The sequence below is a fragment of the Nerophis ophidion genome, linkage group LG02 (genome assembly GCF_033978795.1).
Source record: "Nerophis ophidion isolate RoL-2023_Sa linkage group LG02, RoL_Noph_v1.0, whole genome shotgun sequence".
NCBI lineage: Eukaryota > Metazoa > Chordata > Actinopteri > Syngnathiformes > Syngnathidae > Nerophis > Nerophis ophidion.
Window position 1 is genome coordinate 28610688 of NC_084612.1, and position 25025 is coordinate 28635712.

The 25025-nt window shown below is 40.3% G+C and overlaps 1 protein-coding gene across 1 annotated transcript in view; it reads left to right on the forward strand.

The window, feature by feature from the left end:
- mafa (MAF bZIP transcription factor a) overlaps positions 1-25025 on the forward strand; it is a 195469-nt gene that overhangs the window by 159775 nt on the left and 10669 nt on the right. The gene's annotated exons all lie outside the window — the stretch shown is intronic.

Here is a 25025-nt window from a genome sequence, read left to right on the forward strand (position 1 = left end):
AGCGTCAATAGCTATTCGCTCAATATCTTCAATTTCTTCAATCAATCAATCAATCAATGTTTACTTATATAGCCCTAAATCACTAGTGTCTCAAAGGGCTGCACAAACCACCACGACATCCTCGGTAGGCCCACATAAGGGCAAGGAAAACTCACACCCAGTGGGACATCGGTGACAATAATGATCCAGTGGGACGTCTGTGACAATAATGATTATGAGAACCTTAGAGAGGAGGAAAGCAATGGATGTCGAGCGGGTCTAACATGATACTGTGAAAGTTCAATCCACAATGGATCCAACATAGTCGCGAGAGTCCAGTCCAAAGCGGGTCCAACTCAGCAGCGAGAGTCCCGTTCACAGCGGAGCCAGCAGGAAACCATCCCAAGCGGAGGCGGATCAGCAGCGCAGAGATGTCGAGGCGGATCAGCAGCGCAGAGATGTCCCCAACCGATACACAGGCAAGCAGTACATGGCCACCGGATCGGACCGGACCCCCTCCACAGGGGAGAGTGGGACATAGAAGAAAAAGAAAAGAAACAGCAGATCAACTGGTCTAAAAAGGGAGTCTATTTAAAGGCTAGAGTATACAAATGAGTTTTAAGGTGAGACTTAAATGCTTCTACTGAGGTGGCATCTCGAACTGTTACCGGGAGGGCATTCCAGAGTACTGGAGCCCGAACGGAAAACGCTCTATAGCCCGCAGACTTTTTTTGGGCTTTGGGAATCACTAACAAGCCGGAGTCCTTTGAACGCAGATTTCTTGCCGGGACATATGGTACAATACAATCGGCAAGATAGGATGGAGCTAGACCGTGTAGTATTTTATACGTAAGTAGTAAAACCTTAAAGTCACATCTTAAGTGCACAGGAAGCCAGTGCAGGTGAGCCAGTACAGGCGTAATGTGATCAAACTTTCTTGTTCTTGTCAAAAGTCTAGCAGCCGCATTTTGTACCAACTGTAATCTTTTAATGCTAGACATGGGGAGACCCGAAAATAATACGTTACAGTAGTCGAGGCGAGACGTAACAAACGCATGGATAATGATCTCAGCGTCTTTAGTGGACAGAATGGAGCGAATTTTAGCGATATTACGGAGATGAAAGAAGGCCGTTTTAGTAACGCTTTTAATGTGTGCCTCAAAGGAGAGAGTTGGGTCGAAGATAATACCCAGATTCTTTACCGTGTCGCCTTGTTTAATTGTTTGGTTGTCAAATGTTAGAGTTGTATTATTAAATAGAGTTCGGTGTCTAGCAGGACCGATAATCAGCATTTCCGTTTTTTTGGCGTTGAGTTGCAAAAAGTTAGCGGACATCCATTGTTTAATTTCATTAAGACACGCCTCCAGCTGACTACAATCCGGCGTGTTGGTCAGCTTTAGGGGCATGTAGAGTTGGGTGTCATCAGCATAACAGTGAAAGCTAACACCGTATTTGCGTATGATGTCACCTAGCAGCAGCATGTAGATGCTGAAGAGTGCAGGGCCAAGGACCGAACCCTGGGGAACTCCACACGTTACCTTAACGTAGTCCGAGGTCACATTGTTATGGGAGACACACTGCATCCTATCAGTAAGATAAGAGTTAAACCAAGACAGGGCTAAGTCTGACATACCAATTCGTGTTTTGATACGTTCTAATAAAATATTATGATCGACGGTATCGAAAGCAGCGCTAAGATCGAGGAGCAGCAACATAGATGACACATCAGAATCCATCGTTAGCAATAGATCATTAGTCATTTTTGCGAGGGCTGTCTCCGTCGAGTGATTTGCCCTGAAACCGGATTGAAAGGTTTCACATAGATTGTTAGACGCTAAGTGTTCATTTAACTGCTCCGCAACAATTTTTTCGAGGATTTTTGAAATAAAGGGAAGGTGAGACACCGGTCGGTAGTTTACCATGAGGTCAGGATCGAGGTTAGGTCTTTTAAGAAGAGGATGAATAACCGCTTTTTTGAATGCTAGGGGAACAGTGCCCGAGGAAAGTGATAAGTTTATAATATTTAGCACTGATGGACCTAATAATACAAAGAGCTCCTTGATCAGTTTCCCTGGAAGAGGGTCAAGTAAACATGTTGTTTGTTTTATTCCATTTACACGTTGTAACAATTCCTCTAATGTTATTTCCTCAAAACGAGAGAAACTATTTTGGAGGGCAGTATCCGCCGTATATACAATCGTGTCAGTGTTAATAGAACCCCGTTGTAGCTGGGACGCATTGTCTTTAATCTCCTTTCTAATGACTTCAATTTTCTTACTAAAGAATTGCATAAAGTCATCAGCTGAGTGGGTGGAGCTACTGGAAGGAGTCCCTTGTTGGGTTAGCGATGCTACCGTACTAAACAAAAATTTAGGATCGTTTTTATTGCGGTGGATGAGATTTGAGTAATAATTAGCTTTAGCTAAGGTAAGCATGCGTTTATAAGTTATTAAACCATCACTAAATGCTTGATGGTGCACCTCAAGTTTAGTCGTGCGCCATTTGCATTCCAGCTTTCTGCATAATAATTTCAGAGCTCTAGTTTCTTCTGTAAACCACGGGGTGCGCTTTTTTGGAGCCTTTTTTAACTTTAGCGGTGCTATGTTATCAATGGTTTCGCGCAGGGCGTCGTTAAAGTTGTTAGTGAGGTTATCAATAGAGCCCACATACTTTGGGAATGGTGCCATTACCGAGGGCAGTAGGTCAGCAAGAGCTGTCGTTGTGGCCGTATTAATGTTGCGGCTGCTATAGCAGTTATTATTATTATTAGTTTGACGAACATGCGTCTGAACCTCGAATTTTATAAGGTAATGATCGGACAATACTTTAGTATACGGGAGTATCGTAACTTTGGAAGCGGTGATACCCTTGACAAGCACTAGGTCTATCGTATTACCGTTGCCATACTCCGAACATCTGTTTCAATACATGCATAATCTGTTGAATCGCTTAAACCGCTGAAATCCGAGTCTGAATCCGAGCTAATGTCGCTATATCTTGCTGTGGTAACCGCCATGTTGTTTGTATTGGCAGCACTGTATGACGTCACAGGGAAATGGACAGTCACATCGCAAATAGGGAAAATCAAGAACTTTAAAGCTTTTTTTAGGGATATTCCGGGAGGTGTAAAATTTTGAAAAAAACTTCAAAAAATAAAACAAGTGACTGGGAACTGATTTTTATTGTTTTTAGCCCTTTTGAAATTGTGATAATGTTCCCCTTTAACGGGAAGATGTTTTGACAAGACTTGGTGTTGTGTAACTGCATGTTTTGTAAGTACAATATTATATATTGTTTGCCTGTATTTGTTTTCCAATGTGTAAAACTGAATTTAAAATGTGTTTGATAACAAAGAGGCATAATATAGGGTTCAGAATATTGAATATATGCATTTTTAAGGCTTTTTTCTGGTGTGCCAATTTTGTACATCTTGGAATGTAAACTCAGCAAATAGCAGGGATCTACTGTCGAACCTCGACTTTCAATCTTAATAGATTCTTGAAATGGGTTCGTAAATAGAAAAGTGCGTATATTGAAGCATTGTTTTCCTTAAGAAATCACGTAAACATGAAAAATGGCTTCCGTCCTCAACAAAAGTCCATATTTTAGTAAAAATTTGTACAGAGGCGAAGAAAAGCAAATTTGTGGGGTGGTTTGGAGAGTGGCCGTGTCAGCAACCTGGGGGTTCCTGGTTCAATACCCACCTTCTACCAACTTCGTCCCGTCCGTTGTGTGCTTGAGCAAGACAATTCACCCTTGCTCCTGATTAGTCGTGGTTAGGGCCTTGCATGGCATCTCCTGCCATCAGTGTGTGAATGTGTGTGTGAATGGGGTAATGTGGAAATAGTGTCAAAACGCTTTGAGTACTTTGAAGGTAGAAAAGCGCTATACAAGTATAACCCATTTACCAAAATTCTATTTATATAGCGCTTTTCTCTACAAAGTGAAACCCATTATCCCAGTAACATTTCAACCAATGTGGGTGACACCGGGAGCATGTAGGTGAATTATCTTGCCCTAGGACAGAACAGCAGTGACTAGGATGTCAGAAGTGGGGATCGAACTGCAACCCTTAAGCCGCTGGTACGGCCGCTCTACCAACCGACCTACGCCGCTCCAATATAAAGCATGATATACAGAACTGTATATCACTCATAACAAGGGGGTGATGGATCGACTCTCTATTCGATAACAAAGTCGAAACATCAACAACGAGTTAAACTTTCCTCCTTGTATGCACTTGTAGGCATTGACACTGTCACTAGCCCTGTGGTGCACTCAGTTTGAAATCGCAAAACTCTTACTTTAAAAAAAAGGTCAGGACAATATTTATATATAAGAAATATTCCACTTTACATTGCTAGTTCATCTTCTTTGCTTGCAGCGGAAGAAACAGGGAGAAGGCAGTGATGTCAACAGTGTGGTACTTCCTAACTGTTTCAAACCTCCCATTTCTTTTCCTAGCTCAATATGAATGCAGGGAAAGCATGTCCATGGCTATTTTTTGCATTCATATTGAGCTAGGAAAACTTGAAAAAGTTGTAAAAAAAAAGGTTTAAAAACATTTAAAAAGTATAACAATTTCCACTAAGCACAGAATCAAACGACAGCACTGTTCTGCTGACTGAACAAGGCTAGCGCCAGTCAAAAAAAAGCTGCAATGCACATTGGCTGGAGAAAAATGTTCGTTAGATGTGTGGTTCTTAATCAGTGTTTGGAAAATTACTTTTAAAATGTTATTATCATAGTTACTTGTTATTTTGCCACAAAGTATTTTATTAACTAAGATAATTACTATTTAATAAATATAATAACAAGGCGCTCCTTGGAAAAAAAAAAAATCAAATGTCTGGTATATGCAATTGAGATTGTTTGTAGGATTACGAGCTTGTCATTTCAATCATTGATTTAAATGGTAAATGGGTTAAACTTGTATAGCGCTTTTCTACCTTCAAGGTACTCAAAGCGCTTTGACACTACTTCCACATTCACCCATTCACACACACATTCACACTGATGGCGGGACCCATCAGTAGCAGGGGTGAAGTGTCTTGCTCGAGGACACAACTGACATGACTGGGATGGCGGAAGCTTGGGATCGAATCAGGAACTCTCTAGCTGATTGCACGGTCGCTCTACCAACTGAGCCACGCTATGATTGTTGTTCATTATTCTCTCCAAGTACCGGTAGTAGTGTGTATGTGTGCGTGTACTTACATGATAGGTGTTGTTTGCTGTTGCCTCCATCTCGTGGATATCATGTTCAATTTAGTCTGGTCGTGTTTGTTGCTTTCATAAGTAAATATATATTTCCTGCACTAAACTGTGCTTTTGACGCTGTTCTGAATGACATTATTACCATTACCATCAAACGTAGCGTGCCACGTGAAACCAAACTCATCGGTAATGGGATTTGTAACGTACATACAAGTAATTAATTAATCATAAATATAATTATATATATGCATATTCCATTCTCAGCACGGTGTGACAGGGGTTAGTGCATGTGCCTGAGAAGTCCTGAGTTCAATCCCGGGCTCTGGATCTTTCTGTGTGGAGTTTGCATGTTTTCCCCATGACTGCGTGGGTTCCCTTTGGGTACTCCATATAAGAGGTATTTTTTGACGAACCCCATGATGCAGAGAAGTAGGCAGGCATTTGGTAAGTAAACATGATTTAATTAAATACTAAGACAAAACCAAAAACAAAAGGGTACAAACAAAAAGCGCGCACATTGGCGGAATAACAAACTAAGGGTCTTTAGCATAGAAGCTAGCAAAAAACAAAAATGGACGTGGAAGCTAGCGGGTAGCAAACAGTAAAAACTGGAAATGGCTAATGCTAACAGAAACAATTTACCGCTACAACGACCAGGACAAATTGTAGCACGACAGGTAGTAGTTGTAACAAAACGACACGACAAGAGCGACATGTGGCAACGACAATACAAATGACAATACAATGATCCAGCAACTGACACAAGACAAAGCAGGTACAAATAGGAGCGGGCTGATTGGCAACAGGTGTGGCCAGGTGCCAATCAGCCGCAGCTGAGGAGAAACAAAGCACTCAGGGAACAAGACAGGAAGCTGACAAAATTATAGCACTAGACAGGAACTAAGGACAGGAAATAATAAACACAGAGGAAACAGACAAATGCAGAGGAAAAAAACTAAAACATAGACAAACTGTCAGGGGAAAGCCTGACACTCCGGCTTCCTCCCACCTCCAAATACATGCATCTGCACATAGGTTGATTGGCAACACTAAATTGGCCTTTGTGTGTGAATGTGAGAGTGAATGTTGTCTGTGATGAGGTGGCGACTTGTCCAGGGTGTACCCCTCCTTCCGCCCGATTGCAGCTGAGATAGGCTCCAGCCCCCCCCCCGCGACCCCGAAAGGGACAAGCGGTAGAAAATGGATGGTTGAGCATATGCCATTCTCTTGTATTTTACACTGCAAAACAAATCTACTTTTGGGTACAAATTAAAGTCACTTGAATTTGATAATTTGATAGATTGATAGTAAAAGGAACAACGTTAGTAACGCCGTTATCATATTACGTTGTTATTCAGAACACTGTTCGTAATTCGAAAAGTTTGTACAATGAAGAGTTCTTCAATTGAGGTTCCACTGTACTCTTGGTCAATTCAAACTAATCTATTTATCTGCAACAACTAGTTAAATGACCATCCTTGATCTATTGTTTATGAATTTTGATCAACATAAAATTATTTACGGTTAATTAATTGACTAAATTACCTTGCTGCGATGAGGTGGCAACTTGTCCAGGGTGTACCCCGCCTTCCGCCTGACTGTAGCTGAGATAAGCGCCAGCGCCCCCCGCGACCCCAAAAGGGAATACGCGGAAGAAAATGGATGGATGGATAAATTACCTTGATTGACAACAAGGACATTAACCAATAGTTCAGTTATTTGTTAATGGGAAGGTACAATCTTTCTTTGAATGTTCACAAATCCTGTTTCGATGCCAGTGTTTAACAATACCATGCTGCCCATGGATGTAGTTCAACTTGACATTTTTAGATCGTCAACTTGTGGAGACTAAGTCAACAACACCTCTGTTGGTTGCAGCCAGGTGGTACATACAACCATTTTGCCTCTGTTGCTTCAAAACATAATTGAAGTGAAGTGAAGTGAATTATGTTTATATAGCGCTTTTTCTCTAGTGACTCCAAGCGCTTTACATAGTGAAACCCAATATCTAAGTTACATTCAAACCAGTGTGGGTGGCACTGGGAGCAGGTGGGTAAAGTGTCTTGCCCAAGGACACAACGGCAGTGACAAGGATGGCGGAAGCAGGAATCGAACCTGCAACCCTCAAATTACTGGCACAGCCACTCTACCAACCAAGCTAAATAATTGATCAATACATATTTATGGCCGTCTCTGTGTTAGTAAATACATTGCAGGATTTTTGAAGGTGTTTTTTGTTATTATATTATTTTTCAATTTTTATGACTTGGTCCATTTGTCAAATGTGTCACTAAATGAAATCGAACAACCAACAGTTATACTTGTTCATATACTACAAAGTGGTGTCTTGTAAGTTATAGCAGCTGTTGATTCAAAGGGAAAAAACTTTTTTCCAGTCCAGATGGTCTCAGTCGGTGGCAGACTGAGAGAGTTGCCTTCATTGGCTCCGGCAATGTGTTTTCCCTCCTGATAGGAATTAAAATGGCTGTTCGTTTGTCACCGTTCACTACACAGTTTAAAACGCCGCAATGAAATGTTTCTCAGCGATAATACACCGTAATTACTCAAACGCCTGTTCTTTATCTTCAGCAGCGGGCCGACATAAGGAACATTTCCCTCTGATTAAATTTTAAATGCCATAGAGCTTGCTTGATAGAGGACACACAACGCAGAAAAGCAGGCGCCATAACGCCTGTCATCATCTTGCCCCAAACCAAAATAATGACAGTGTGTTTTATGCGGTCACTTTAACCGCAACGCTTGCGGACAATCTGGCAGGAGTGTCACCAGGTGCTGGATACTCCTTGGTATCTGGGCCTGCGATCAGATGTAACACGCTTGTAGCAGCGAGGTGTAGCACACAGCAATCAGGCTTTGATAAATGTATTTGTTTTAGCGAGCTGATGGGTATTGATCTCCACAGGCGACCATTATGGGACCCTTGGAAGAGGAAAGGACAGGCAGCTCACATGTGACCCAACACACTGCTATGGAGGAGCGGAACAGTTTACATTGGCCCCTGACCACCAATTGCTATTGTGGTGGGGAAAGTGACACTACTTCAGTTGGCAGGTGAAAGGTGCCAAACAGTAAATGAATGAACTGAATCCTTTGAGGTTTATTTTACTCTAAACCTCAACTTACCTTTTCTTTAGCTTTAGGCCAGCCCACCTTAAGGGCTCCTCTAAACAATCACACTTATTGCATAGTTCTGTACCTAAAAATTATGTCTACAGGTAAAATTCCCCTTAAAGTAGACACAGTATTACATTTCGGCTTCTTTTCTAAAGATTGTCAGCACATTTCTGGAACACCCACTATGTGGAGCTAAAAGACTGGAGGCAATTTCATATTGTGTAGTATGTGTTTTCAATCAATCAATCAATCAATCAAAGTTTACTTATATAGCCCTTAATCACAAATGTCTCAAAGGGCTGCACAAGCCACAACGACATCTCGGCTCAGATCCCACATCAGGGCAAGAAAAAAACTAAATCCAATGGGCACAATGAGAAACCCTCGGTGTGGAGCCGCATATGTTCATCCACACCAGACTCTGTCATCCATTTCTTTATGGACCTTGCTTTGTGCACTGGTGCACAGTCATGTTGGGAGAGGAAGGGGTCCACTCCAAGCTGTTCCCACAAGGTTGGGAGAATGGAATTGTCCAAAATGTATTGGTATTCTGAAACATTCAAAGTTCATTTCACTGGAACTAAGGGGCCAACCACCACTCCTGAAAAACAGCCCCACATCATAATTCCTCCTGCATGAATTTTCACATTCGGCACAATGCAGTCCGAAATGTACTTCCAAACCCAGACTCGTCCATCTGGTTGCCAGATGGAAAAGGGTGATTCATAACTCCAGAGAACGTGTCTCCACTGCTCTAGAGTCCAGTGGTGACGGGCTTTACTCCACTGCATCCCACGCTGTGCATTGGACTTGGTGATGCATGGCTTGGATGCAGTTCCCCGGCCATGGAAACCCATTCTCTGAGTACTGTACGTGGGCTAATTGGAAGGTCACATGAAGTTTGGAGCTCTGTAGCAACTGAATGTGCAGAAAGTAGGCAACTTCTTTGCACTATGCGCTTCAGCATCCGTTGACTCCTCTCTGTCAGTTTACGTGGCCTACCACTTCTTGGCTGAGTTGCTGTTGTTCCCAAACTCTTCCATTTTCTTATAATAAAGCCGACAGTTGACTTTGGAATATTTAGGAGCAAGGATGTTTCACGACTGGATTTGTTGCACAGGTGGCATCCTATGACAGTTCCACGCTGGAAATCACTGAGCTCCTGAAAGCGGCCCATTCTTTCACAAATGTTTGTAGAAACAGTCTCCGTGCTTAAGTGCTTGATTTTATACACCTGTGGCGGGGCCAAGTGATTAGGACACCTGATGCTGATCATTTGGATGGGTGGCCAGATACTTTTGGCAATATAGTCTATTTTGTGTCCTCCTTTAATGATGTTTTCCTCAAGATGCTTGAGAAAATGCTGAAAGAACATGAGGAAACAGGCTATGGTGTGTTTGGCAGAGATGAAAAAACATGGATGTCTGGAAATGGCTTTTTTAAAAAAAAATTTATTTTACTCATACTGTCGACCGTATCAGTTTTAAAGTAATCATTGACAGGGGCAACAAAAACATGCAAGTGAGTGATCCAAAAAATTGTTTTACATGTCTTTATCCGCACTGTGTATGCAGGGTAATGGACTTCAGTTCAGTAAATGACATCAGACGAGGGGGCGACTTACAGAGTCCAGCGATGGAAAGGGGATGTCCAAAATAAAGTTAATTTTCTTATTACTCAAAAATGAATTTATTTTATGGAAATGACTGCCAGATTCATTTTCAGGAGCAAAAGATGCATAAAGAGAACGTGTTAGCAAGATTTCAGTCATCTGGATGCCTTGGGACCTTCAGGTCTGCATCTTCCCGACTTGCTCCTACATTTAAAAAAAAGTCTTCGCTTGCCAGTGCAAAACACTGTCTAGCCGCAGGGTAACATCTATCACGATGCTTCATGGGATGTATCACAAGCACTCGTTTTAGCCTTAGATTTGTCTCTCTGTTTTCTCTTTGAACAACGTCTCGTTGAACCTTTTCCTGTTTAAACCTGACAGATGATCCATTGAGCTTTTTTTAATGCCTGCTCAAAATGTCATCTCTCCACTTATACTCATGTCAGTCACTTTGCTCTCAGGCAGAATACATTTGCTCGTGACTCATGATAAATTAACAACTCTATATGCACACATTTTGAGCAAAATTATTCAATATAAAGAGTAGATTGTATAAAAAATAAATGTACTATTTTTGTTATAAATGGTTCAACCCCCAAAAAAGAGCTGTCAATATAAAAAATAAAAAGGCTAGATTTTTAGGAAGGAATGTTATAAACTAGTGAAATGAACTAGCTGCATGGACAGATCATTTAGACATTCTAAATTAAGATTTGGATATCTAGAAATTAGCAGGCGACTTGTCCAGGGTGTACATCGCCTTCCGCCCATGTGCAGCTGAGATAGGCTCCAGCATCCTCCGTGAAAGGGACAAGCAGTAGAAAAAGGGATGGATGGATGAAAATTAGCAGGAATTTTAAGATAGAAATACGCATTTTATTTTGAAAACAAGTATTATCATTTAAGCATCCCTGAGATGTTGCAGAATCTTTATCAAGACTTTCTAATGAAGAGGAATCAAAATATGTTATTTGAATATTTTTTTTATTGTAATAGTAGAAAAACATGTCATTATTCATGCTAAAATTAATTCCAGTAAATCACTCTTAAAACTAGGGAGATTTCTAAAAATATAAATCTAAATCTTGGCAAGTGGCAAATAATTTGCACTGTAGAAGGACAAAATTCAAAGTTTATGGGTTTGGAGCGTGAAGTTATTTATTTTAAATAACTTAATTAAAATCACACAAAAAAAATCAATAGACCTCGTATGTAAGATAACCAGTCTCTGTCATGTCTTGATTGTTGGATTCACTAACAGAAAACTGCTGCTTCTTTAGTGAGATATTCCAGTAACGCAGGTAAGATGTGCACGGTGACTCCACATCCAAATCTTAAGCAGATATCTCTAGTAAGAAATCCTTCACTTGATGGGGAATTTCCTCAGCAGTCCATCATTACAAAGCCTTTTTATTGTTACCTATAAGCGATAAATGACGTAGCGTGCAGTGTATCTGATTAGAGTTTCCACCGCAGTGCTTTTTACTCTTAGATGAAAAGCGGGTGTTAAACGATGAGTATTTCCCACTGAACTGAGTCACACTTCACTAGACCTAGTGAACTGCAAAACCACACTGTCTGACGCAATATTGTTAAAGGGGAACTGCACGTTTTTTGGAATTTTGCCTATCGTTCACTATCACTATGGAAGACATGACGATGGATGTTTAGGGTTTTTTTGCATTATAAATAATAAATAAATGCAATTAAAAGTCTGCTTACAATGGAGCCTGCAGGCCCTTTTCTATTCTGCCTAAAAAAAAACTTAAACAAACACCTCCATTGAAGTTTTATATACAGGATTTAAGTATATATGTAATCATGGATGACTTAGACTACTCATTTGATCAATTTAAGCATATGGCACATTAATTCCCCTTTAAGCTTTTTCAAAAATGAATGAGTGCAGTTCTTACAATATACAGAGAAAACTAGAAACATCTTTAAAATCTGTGTCTATTACAGCATGGAGATAAGTTTCCTTTATGCTCCTACACAAACATCTTTATTGTTTTTAAGTTGGAAATTGTGGCGTTTGGTCTAAGTTGACATTAGTCTCAGTTTCCCCTTTCCCCCATATGCATGTGTTGTTTTGTGTATGTCAGCAAAGTCAATAGGATAGACAGTCAATTATTATCAAATCAAATCCAATCAAGCATTATTTATAAAGTGTTTTTCATACATAAAAGAAATGCAACACACGGTGCTTTACTTAGCTAAAAACAATGCCCCAGTGACCTATATCCCCCACTATCACATACGTACGCACGGACACAGACACCAAACACAAACACACACACATATGCAACTATATGGACCAATGATTGCAAGACTGAGTACAGAGGAGACATGTGAGTAAACACTATCACGGAAGCCATCTGCACCAGTAGGTCACCAGACAATGGCCACTAGGACGCTGACACAAAGTGCCCCCACAGAACAGACGATAACCTCTGAGGCAGATTGCTCATCTGAGGAACGTTGGAAAATAAAACTTGTAAAATAGTAAGAACCATGTGTAGAGATAAAGGATAAAATACAAATAAGACAGAAGATTAATAGAAAAAAAATAAAAACAACCTATATATATATATATATATATATATATATATATATGTAATAGTTTTTATTTATAACAATAATAAAAACAACTATATATATATATATATATATATATATATATATATATATATGTATATATATATATAAAGTATATATAATCAATAAAGTATAATTGTTTTTATTTTTTTTATTATTTTTTTATTATTATAATTCCTTTACTATATATATATATATATATATATATAATATATATATATATATATATATATATATATATATATATATATATATATATATATATATATATATATATATATATATATATATATATATATAGGGACGGCGTGGCGCAGTGGAAGAGTGGCCGTGCGCAACCCGAGGGTCACTGGTTCAAATCCCACCAAGAACCAACCTCGTCACGTCCGTTGTGTCCTGAGCAAGACACTTCACCCTTGCTCCTGATGGGTGCTGGTTGGCGCCTTGCATGGCAGCTCCCTCCATCAGTGTGTGAATGTGTGTGTGAATGGGTAAATGTGGAAGTAGTGTCAAAGCGCTTTGAGTACCTTGAAGGTAGAAAAGCGCTATACAAGTACAACCCATTTATCATTTATATATATATATATATATATATATATATATATATATATATATATATATATATATATATATATACATACAGTAAATAAATGATAAGTAAATATAACTAAATAAAATCTTGCATAACTAATAGAACAAAATGTAAAATACACATGACTTCAATAACATAATTAATATCAGGTAAAAGCCAAATCAAAAAGGTGGGTCTTAAGCCTACTCTTGAAAACATGAACGTTCTCCGCAGCCCTGAGGTCCTCGGGCAAGCTGTTCCGGGACCATAATGGTGGAAGGATGCCATCCCGTGACTTTGTGTCCTGACTTTGGGATTAATTAGGAGATGAGTGCCGGAGGATCTCAGGGCCCGGGAACATTCATTGGGTAAAAGCAAATCTGAAAGATAAGAAGGCCCAATACCATAAAAACATGTATAAACCATAAGAAGAACCTTAAAATGAAACACACAGGGAGCCAATGCAGAGATTTTAAAACTGGTGTTATGTGAGCCCGCCTTCTGGTCTTCGTCAGGAGACGTGCCGCTGAATTTTGGAGTAATTGTAAAGGTGCTATAACCTTTTAAGGAAGACCAAAAAGCAGGGCGTTACAATAGTCTATACGACTTGTAATAAAAGCATGCATTAGCGTCTCCGTTTTGCCCTGAGAGAGAATTGGGTGAACTATGGCTATATTCTTAAGATGATAAAAACCTACTTTTGTTATATTTTCTACATGTGGTATAAAACTAAGGTCAGAGTTGAAAACAATGCCCAGATTTTTCTCTTGTCGTGATGGAGTTAAAGACAATGATTGAAGTTTTAGTCATCGGCCCTGAGACCCTGAGAGAGAAACACATATTAAAACTACAGTCTTCTCCTGGTTAAGCAGTAAAAAGTTATCTGCCAACCAGGACTTAATACCTGAAATGCAATTAAAAATAGTATCAATTGGTCTTGTGGCATCGTGAGACACGGAAATATACAACTGTGTGCCGTCAGCATAACTGAGGAAATTAATTCCATGTCTCTTGATGACACTGCCAAGTGGAATCATGTAAATATTAGAAATAATAGGACCTAAAATTGATCCTTGAGGCACACCACATGTGATTTCAAAGGTTTTTGAGGAGCATGTATCCATACGTACTAAAAATGTTCTGTCTGACAGATAGGAAGTGAACCATTTGTGAACAGTACCAAAGACGCCACCCAGGTCTATGAGTCTATTTAAAAGAATGACTTGATCTACTGCATCAAAGGCCGCACTAAGATCCAGTAGAATCAAGACTGACCGTTTTTGAGAGTCAGCACTTAACCTGAGATCGTTCAAGATCTTTAAAAGGGCCGTCACTGTACTATGGTTCACCCTAAAACCTGACTGAAACTTCTTTTACATTTTGTGATTATTTAAAAAAAATCACGTAATAGCTTGAAAACAAGTTTTTTTTTTAAATTTTACTTAAAAATTTTAATTTTTATACTGGTCTGTAATTATTACAATTGTCAGCATCTAAATTGCTTTTCTTTAGCAAGGGCTTCACTATCACTTTTTCAAAAGCAGCAGAAAAGACCCCTGTTTGCAGTGAGCAATTCAAGATGTTCAAAATCTCGTCTCTCAACGAACCATAAAATATTCTAAAACATTTGGTCGGAATTGAATCTAAAACACATGTGGTGGGTTTCATTGTAGTAAAAAACACTGTCAAGCATCTCATCATTAATCAGGAAAAAACTGTCCAACGTTTCCTCAGGTAAAAACAGATACTCAGATGGATTAAAAACAGTGTGAGAAGATAAAAAGTCACATCTGATGGTGTTTATTTTATCTCTGAAGTGGTTTGCAAACTGCTCACAAATTACATGAACCACAAGCAAACGATGCGGACAAGTCCAGAAAACTGAAGGACTATTGTGTCTATTGTTTTAAAAGCCTAGTTTATGTGTATTATTATGCAGGTTTTGATACAAATTAATTATGACTTTTGAAACAAGCATCATACAAATGTTTTTGATCTACTATGATGTTGTATAAGATTGAGGAAAAATTGATTTTATGACTTGGCAGAAACCAGAAGAGGGTGCAATCAATACAAGCCCAAATCATTTGCTGCCTAAGAAATTAGGTATTGTTTTGTATCATGTTAATTTTATTGCACATTAAAATTAGATAGTTTTACATTTCAAATCAGTCATTTCTGTGCTCCTAATTGTGTGCCCCTGTTGTATTTCATTATAACGCTATACTTTTTCATGCACATTTTGTATTAAGATACAGTATGATAGGATGAACTTTTGAGATATAATTCAGAGTAAATATAATTTTACAATAGGTTATAGAACTAAACATGTTTTGTAGCAAGTACAATAACTAAAGAAACCAATAACACATTTTATAAAGCTTTTCTTATTATAATTAGCCAGTATTGTTGTATATGAGTTGATGTATTTAATTTGTGGTGTTGAATGCTACATATCAGTTTTTTTTTTTTTTTTTTTTTTTTAATAAAATAAAGTGGCTAGTGCAGAATAACTAAACAAAAGCAAAAACTGCTATTGGTTTCAATTTATATCTTTTGGGTTTAAATTTTTGTCTGAGTTTGTAAACAATTACAAAAGCGACCCTGGGTTTTAATTACTCCCTGAGTTTGTAAACAATACCAAAAACGACCCAACCAATAATGTTGTAATAATATGATCAAGAAAAAGAAAAATCTCAATTTATAATATATAATTAATGAATGACTTTAATTGCTATCAAATTTGTTCAAACACAAAACAATGTCCACATCCTAACGCCGAGCATGTTTCTGTTGTTTTCATGTTCCCATTACACTAATCAGTTAAGCCATACAGCTTCCGCTACCTGTAACACTGCATTAGATACCCTTACGTACCCTGAACTTACATGAATAATTAAAACACGCGCTCTAAACTTTATTTTTATTGCATAATTGAGGTCAGGTCTTTGCTTCAGCCACTTATGTGTTGAGTCAGTTTTTAAAAGCAATTGGAAAAAAGGAGAAAACCATTAAAGTTCGAGCATTTCTTTTTTTATCATTCTGTTGGGTCGGAGGCTGATGGTGTTTGTTTCACAGGTGTTCTCCTCTACTTAGAAACTTCTGATGGAACATTGTGAAAAGAGTATTATTCGAATCAAGTTCGCCTTGTCCAAATACATGTTTTTGTCAGGCACCACAAACTCATTACAAACAACTTCACTTCTTATTTTTTTCATAATACTGTTTAATAAATACTGATTTACTATCTTAATTACATGCTAATCTCAAAACACAAAGGTGCCTGGATTATGACTCTCTCAAGTCACAGTGCAAATTTCCTGTTTTCCCTCATCACATCCAGAGAGAGCTATAAAAGTTGATAGCAACCATTAGATAGACAAGCTGTCCGCAAAAGTTCACGCAAGTGTCAATATCAGCAAGACAGACTCACCTTGCTTCCTAATCAATGTTGTACAGCCAGTTCGGGTTTTCTGAAGCCCTTTATAAAAGTTAAAAAAAAAAGTTTTTTTTTCTCGATAAAAGTATAGGGTGGGTACTGTATTTGACTGAATATATTTAACAATTCTAGGGGAAATGAATGATTGAATATTCATTTCATTGAATAGAGGCCCTTTGAATGTATTGTATATTATATTGAGTAGATAATAGTTCCCAGAAAAGTTGGGCAATAGCTGGTGTCAGGTTTTTGTCGTAATGAAAACCAGCAAGAGACTGAACAGCAAACTCAAGAAACACGACACAGCACGATTACCCAACAGTCAACAGACACAGTAGCCGTAGATATAGTGTGTGTATTTAATGTAATCTTCACACAATTCCAATATTTGGTACAATACATAATCTAACCTATGCACCTGTGTGAGATCACGCACGGGCGCGGTTGGGTGGGTTTTGTCTCTGTTGGGAAGAAATTGGCAGGACCCTCAGGTTTACGCGGTCGGGGTGCAATTGCTGGATGGAGTTGTTGTGGCCAGGGTGGTGGCGGTTGTCATTGTTTTAGTGGTATTGTTTGGTGTACTAGGGGGGTGGTTGTGGGGATCTTTTAACCGTTTTGTGTTTTTTTTGGGGGGGAGTAACTGGGGTGACTGGTCGTGCGGTGTACTTTCTTGGCGGGGGGGTCATCGGGTGTTGTTCTGGCTTCATGGAGGCTGTTGAGTTTTTGTGTATGGATGTGTTTGTCTTCTTCAGTTTTGGAGTGTTTTTTTTTTGATTGATGTGGATCAGGTAGTCAGTCTGCGTGGCATCTCGCGGGTTCGCTTCCTGATGGGAAGGGTCCGTGTCTGTCTGGTTTGGCTTCACTCTGTGGCGTTCGTATCATTGTCTTGGTGCGGGGGCAGCACAGCCTTTTTTTTTGGTGTGGGTGCTCTTGCTCGTTTGTATGGGCGGTGGTGTGTTTGTGAGGGTTTGGATTGGGGAAAGGAGTTTCTTGGTAGGGGGGAGGTGTTTGATTTATCTTGTTTGCATGTTGGCGTATGGGCTGGCTAGTGTCCGTGGTTTTGTCAGCCTGTGGTTGTCGGTTGCGGGTTTTTGGTGGTTTTATATGGAGCGGTGGTGCTGGCCTTTGGGGGTTTTGCAACATTTGCCTTTGCTGTTGTTTATTTGTGGTGTGGGCGCACGTGGCTGCTAAGTCCGGTGCAGAGTAGGGGATGCTATTGTGGTCTGTGGCGGACCATGCGAGTGAAGGTTGTCGGGCCTGGTGGTCTTGCCGGCTTCTTTTTAGATCGTCGTTGTGTTGGTTTGGTTGTCTAGTGTCGCCCAGGCCTACCCTTGAGGGGAGGCAGGCATGCACATTCACTGTACAAAAATACATACATACTGTACATACACATGCACATATACAGTACATACATACATTCATGCATGTAATCACATTTCATCAAACATATATTAACGTTGTTACCGCACCCAGAGGGAAACTGGGTAGAAACATGGCACACTGCTGAAGCTTTACCTCAGTTTACAATAACAATATATAAGGTTAATATAGTTTTATCCTTATTTGCTTTATTTTATAATTTAAGTATTCATTACATGTATGTATTGTTGCATTTGAAGCAATTGTAATGTTGATAATAGAGGTGTTTATTATTATAATTCATTATCAACAGTGTCATTTCTATTGCTCCATTTTTAGTGCAATCATCTACTTCATTAACTAGTTATCTGCTGTAATTGTTGGTATTATATTTGTACATGTTTTATTTGCTGATGTTGTTTTTTGTTGTTGTTGTATCTATGTCTTATACCCCCTTGTGCCCGTAAATTCCCCCAGGTGTGTCTTCTGTGTCTTCTTTTTTTTCGTCTTTCTATCATCTCCTGCTCTGGTCCAGCTGTACCAATATTAAATACATCCATTTAATAAAGTCAAATACAAATAACCCAACGAGAGAAGTATACTAAATTTTTTTTTGTACAGCAATTCTGTGGACATCGACATCAACAATATGATTTGCCTGAGTGGCTGGACAGGACATGTTAAAATAAAATAAAATAATACATATGTGTAGATATATATGCACACATATATATATATCCATCCATCCATTTCCTACCGCTTATTCCCTTTGGGGTCGCGGGGGGCGCTGGTGTCAATATCAGCTACAATCGGGCGGAAAGCCCGGTACACCCTGGACAAGTCGCCACCCCATCACAGGGCCAACACAGATAGACAGACAACATTCACACACTAGGGACCATTTAGTGTTGCCAATCAACCTATCCCCAGGTGTAAGTCTTTGGAGGTGGAAGGAAGCCGGAGTACCCGGAGGGAACCCACGCATTCACGGGGAAAACATGCAAACTCCACACAGAAAGATCCTGAGCCCGGGATTGAACTCTGACTACTCAGGACCTTCGTATTGTGAGGCAGACGCACTAACCCCTCTTCCCTCTTCCACCGTGAAGCCCATATATATATATATATATATATATATATATATATATATATATATATATATATATATATATATATATACATACACAATACAGGCCAAAACTTTGGACACGCCTTCTCTTTTATTTTCATGACTATTTGCATTGTAGATTGTCCTTGAAGGCATCGCAATTATTGACACCTGTGAATTGAAAACCCTTTCAGGTGACTACTTCTTGAAGCTTAGTGAGAGAATGACAAGTGTGTGCAAAAAGGTAATCAGAGCCAAGGGTGGCTATTTTGAAGAAACTAGAATATGAAACATGTTTTCAGTTATTTCACCTTTTTTGTTAAGTAAATAACTCCACATGTGTTAATTCATAGTTTTGATGCCCTCAGTGACAATCTACAATTTAAATAGTCATGGAAATAAAGAAAACGCATTGAAGGAGATGGTGTGTCCAAACTTTTGGGCTGTACTGTGCATATATGAACATATAGAACCTGTCCCTGCATGGTTGGACAACAAAGTATCAGCAATTGAGTATAATTACTGCCCCCATCATACTTCCTGCTACACAGTCCATCTCTTTAGTTCTTACCATCATTCTGAATCTTCTGCTACTAAGGTGTATAAAAAAAAATAATGCATTAGGCTGATTATATGCAGTAACTGTATCGCCTACATTGTGTTACAGCGCAAAAGCTTTAAACATATAAATGTCCAATAAAAAATCCCCAAAAATCAAATGTTCAATCATTGTAATTTGGTCTCTAAAAATAAACTTTGTAAAAGACCATGCAAGGGCATGTGACTAGGAATCATCCATGCAACTTTTAGCATTTACATTTTTTTTCTGAGATCAAGGTTGCTGGCTTAATTGAGCCTGTACTAGATGCAGGGCTGAGAAAGCAGGCCGAGGCACATTGATAAACTATAAAATGGTTCCAATATAGCCGGTCAATGAGGCTTTGTGAGCAGCTCCCTTGGGGCTTTGATTTTTCTCTCAAACAACAATCTGGGGTCTCTGCTCTTCAAAGGCAAGCAACATCTCTGCTGTTATTGTTGTTCTTGTTGTTGTCCCGCCTCCCCCCATGTTTGAGTGATGTCACCAAGGTCGATTTTATCCATGTCCATAAAGGCTCTCCCACACTTGAATCACCCAGGAGATGGCATCTGTTGGTCTGTGCAATAGCAGCAACAACCAATAAAGGTCAATCTCCCATGGTAATAGCCAATTGGGTTTGTTCCCATTATTGGCGCTCTGAGCTGTGGTCAACAGATGGAGAACTGGCACTGCCGACAAGAATAACGCTCCAGTCTTGAGGAGACTTGGTTCATTCAGTCTTCAAGCGATCCAGTGTCACTTGATTTGCTTCAGCTCGTGTTGGCCTGCACACCACTCCATCATTTGTAGCTTCAGAACAAGGAGATCCGTCGCAGAAGCGTCACAGGAGCGTTGCCAGTGAGGGCGAACTGTCTAACCATTTCAGCTAATTGCCTCATTAATGATTCACCAGTGTTAGGCTGCTCTAGCACTTCGCTGTTGGGAGCAAATTGTTCTGATTGGTTTGCCTCTGTCAATTATTGATGAGGCGGTGAGCTGAAGTGCTAACACCTGGCTTTGCAGGTCCAAATGGCCCTGCATTCCCATCACATACTCTATTATCACACACCCTGGGACCACACTGAGTCTTGAAGGGCTGCGGACTCCTGACAGCTGATGTTTCTCTGAGAGTGGATGTAGCATGCCCCGGGGCAATAGCTGGGATCTCTGCGGTGAGGTTATTGGCTCACATGGCTCGCTACTGTGCAAAAGGTGGACAATACATTGATGTAGAGCTTGTAACAATTGGTGGTTTAAGTGGTATACTCAGATGGAGAGGTGCAATGGACATGACCGTGTTTAGATGACCACAAAGAAAAGGTACTCTTCAACAAAGAAATCCCATACTTATCCAATCTGTAACAGACAATATGGCATTTGTCTACCTGATTCTTTTACACAGAACCCAGTAAATAGGGATATTGCCGAAACTGTGCGCTTTCACACAGTCACAGCTCACACCACATTCTGTGATCATGTAAGTCACTATCACCGGCAGTGTTATCCACCTGGTCCAGATCTTCCTTCTGTCCCGCTCAGGACAGGAACCTGGGTTCTCCCGAATGAGAGATGGGCGCATTAGGCACCAAGCTAAAAGTCTGCGCTATTAACATGGGATCCAGCTTAAAAGGTGTCAGGCAGGGAGTTAGGTTTACAATGTACCAATGGCCCAACCTGGACTCTGTTACACGTACCCCACTAAACCTCACTTTCATCCAGTTCATGGCACCAGTTCGCCCTACTTGGTCCAGCCCCTGCTTCCGTTTTACCAGGAACTCGAAACTGGGTCCACCTGAATGAGAGAAGAGTGCACTGGACAATGAGCTAAAGGCCAAAGCTGTCAACGTGGGGTCCATCGCAAGCTCTTAAGGGGTCAAGGAGTTAGGTTAACAATGTACACATTACACAGCCTGGCCTTTTTTACGCTCAACTCCCTAAATGTAACTCTCATCTAGGTCACAGCCACCGTGTATCTCACCTACTTCCCTTCCGTCCATCCTGAATGAGAGACGAGTGTGCTAGGCACCGAGTTAAAAGCGTAAGATGTCAACACATTGTCCAGTGCAAGCTCTTAAAGGGGAACATTATCACAATTTCAAAAGGGTTGAAAACAATAAAAATCAGTTCCCAGTGGCTTGTTTTATTTTTCGAAGTTTTTTTCAAAATTTTACACCTCCCGGAATATCCCTAAAAAAAGCTTTAAAGTTCTTGATTTTCGCTATTTGCGATGCGACTGTCCATTTCCCTGTGACGTCATGTAGTGCTGCCAATACAAACAACATGGCGGTTACCACAGCAAGATATAGCGACATTAGCTCGGATTCAGACTCGGATTTCAGCGGCTTAAGCGATTCAACAGATTACGCATGTATTGAAACAGATGGTCGGAGTATGGAGGCAGATAGCGAAAACAAAATTGAAGAAGAAACTGAAGCTATTGAGCAAATAGCTATTGACGCTATTCGGCCATAGCATGGGTGTACCTAATGAAGTGGCCCATAGCATCAATCAATCAATCAATGTTTATTTATATAGCCCCAAATCACAAATGTCTCAAAGGACTGCACAAATCATTACGACTACAACATCCTCGGAAGAACCCACAAAAGGGCAAGGAAAACTCACACCCAGTGGGCAGGGAGAATTCACATTCAGTGGGACGCCAGCGACAATGCTGACTATGAGAAACCTTGGAGAGGACCTCAGATGTGGGCAACCCCCCCCCTCTAGGGGACCGAAAGCAATGGATGTCGAGCGGGTCCAACATGATACTGCGAAAGTTCAATCCACAGTGGCTCCAAGACAGCAGCGAGAGTCCCGTCCACAGGAAACCATCTCGAGCGGATCAGCAGCGTAGAGATGTCCCCAACCGATACAGGCGAGCGGTCCATCCTGGGTCCCGACGAGCGGTCCATCCTGGGTCTCGACTCTGGACAGCCAGTACTTCATCCATGGTCATCGGACCGGACCCCCTCCACAAGGGAGGGGGGGACATAGGAGAAAGAAAAGAAGCGGCAGATCAACTGGTCTAAAAAGGAGGTCTATTTAAAGGCTAGAGTATACAGATGAGTTTTAAGATGAGACTTAAATGCTTCTACTGAGGTAGCATCTCGAACTGTTACCGGGAGGGCATTCCAGAGTACTGGAGCCCGAACGGAAAACGCTCTATAGCCCGCAGACTTTTTTTGAGCTCTAGGAATCACTAATAAGCCGGAGTCTTTTGAACGCAGATTTCTTGCCGGGACATACGGTACAATACAATCGGCAAGATAGGCTGGAGCTAGACCGTGTAGTATTTTATACGTAAGTAGTAAAACCTTAAAGTCACATCTTAAGTGCACAGGAAGCCAGTGCAGGTGAGCCAGTACAGGCGTAATATGATCAAACTTTCTTGTTCTTGTCAAAAGTCTAGCAGCCGCATTTTGTACCACCTGTAATCTTTTAATGCTAGACATGGGGAGACCCGAAAATAATACGTTACAGTAATCTAGACGAGACGTAACAAACGCATGGATAATGATCTCGGCGTCTTTAGTGGACAAAATGGAGCGAATTTTAGCGATATTACGGAGATGAAAGAAGGCCGTTTTAGTAACGCTTTTAATGTGTGACTCAAAGGAGAGAGTTGGGTCGAAGATAATACCCAGATTTTTTACAGAGTCACCTTGTTTTATTATTTGGTTGTCAAATGTTAAAGTTGTATTATTAAATAGAGGTCGGTGTCTAGCAGGACCGATAATCAGCATTTCCGTTTTTTTGGCATTAAGTTGCAAAAAGTTAGCGGACATCCATTGTTTAATTTCATTAAGACACGCTTCCAACTGACTACAGTCCGGCGTGTTGGTCAGCTTTAGGGGCATGTTGGTCAGCTTTAGGGGCTGCCTTATTAGCATCGCCGGTAAAATGTGCGGACCAAACGATCAGGACTTTCGCATCTTGTGACACTAGAGCAACTTAAATCCGTCGATTGGTAAGTGTTTGTTTCACATTAAATGTGGGTATCTAGTTTCAAATGTACATACAGCTAGCGTAAATAGCATGTTAGCATCGATTAGCGTAGCATGTTAGCATCAATTAGCTGGCAGTCATGCTGCGACCAAATATGTCTGATTAGCACATAAGACAACAACATCAACAAAACTCACCTTTGTGATTTCGTTGACTTAATCGTTGCAAATGCATCTGCAGGTTATCCATCCATCTTTGTGCCATGTCTGTCGTAGCACCGCCGGCAAAATGTGCAGACACTCTTGGACATTCAATGGGGGTCTGGCGGCAGATTTCTTGCCAGTGGTGCAACTTGAATCCCTCCCTGTTAGTGTTGTTACACCCTCCGACAACACACCGACGAGGCATGGTGTCTACAAGGTTCCAAGAAATAGTCGAAAAAACGGAAAATAACAGAGCTGAGACCCGGTGTTTGTAATGTTTTGAAAATGAAAATGGCGGGTGTATTACCTCGGTGATGTCACGTTCTGACGTCATCGCTACAAGATCGATAAACAGAAAGGCGTTTAATTTGCCAAAATTCACCCATTTAGAGTTTGGAAATCAGTTAAAAAAATACATGGTCTTTTTTCTACAACATCAAGGTATATATTGACGCTTGCATAGGTTTGGTGATAATGTTCCCCTTTAAGGCGTCTTGAGTGACGATCCCAGCCAGTTGGCTTCTGTTACACTAGCATCTGGTGTGATGTATAACATACCTGTTATTGCTTCCAACACAATAGTGTGTTAACTTCCAACACAACGGTGTGATGTTAACAAACAAGTTATTTTCAAAATTACTATTTTGGCTGGTGAATGACACTGTCGCAATCTGGCTAAATACAAGTGTTGCATCAGGAAGGGCTCATGATAAAAAAAAGATTGAGCCAAACTAATACCGGTAGTCACTCACTGTGGTAAAGCCCAAAGAAAACATCGACAGGAGAAAACTACCCAACAAAGAAAACAATATTTTGCAAGCGTGTAAGATGCTTCATTTGAATGTAATGCAATGTCAATACTTTGTTTATGCTGATTTATTATGCATGCAGGGTGGGCATTTTTTGAGACAGGCACTTGGATATTCAGTAGAAAGAATGTGGATCCAGTGTGTTGCTGTTGGCCCACCCACAAAGAAAAGGGTTAGCGGGTTGTACATAAATATTAAGACGTTTTTTGTTTGTAACAAACATGTGTAACTTGACCACGCTAGAAAACATACGCAATCCACGGTACTCAGGCACTAAATGTGCTTGTGTACCTTTGGCCTTAATTGAAGCTGATTGAAGAGTCAGCCCCCCCATGCAGACGCCACTGTCACTCTGAATCTCTGCCAAGTGGGCTTGCCATGTACACTCAGAGGGTGGTCACGCTGCCTTTGTTTTGATGCTGGCAGAGCCCTCTGCAGCCCTTAAATAATGTGACCGTGACTCACTGTGT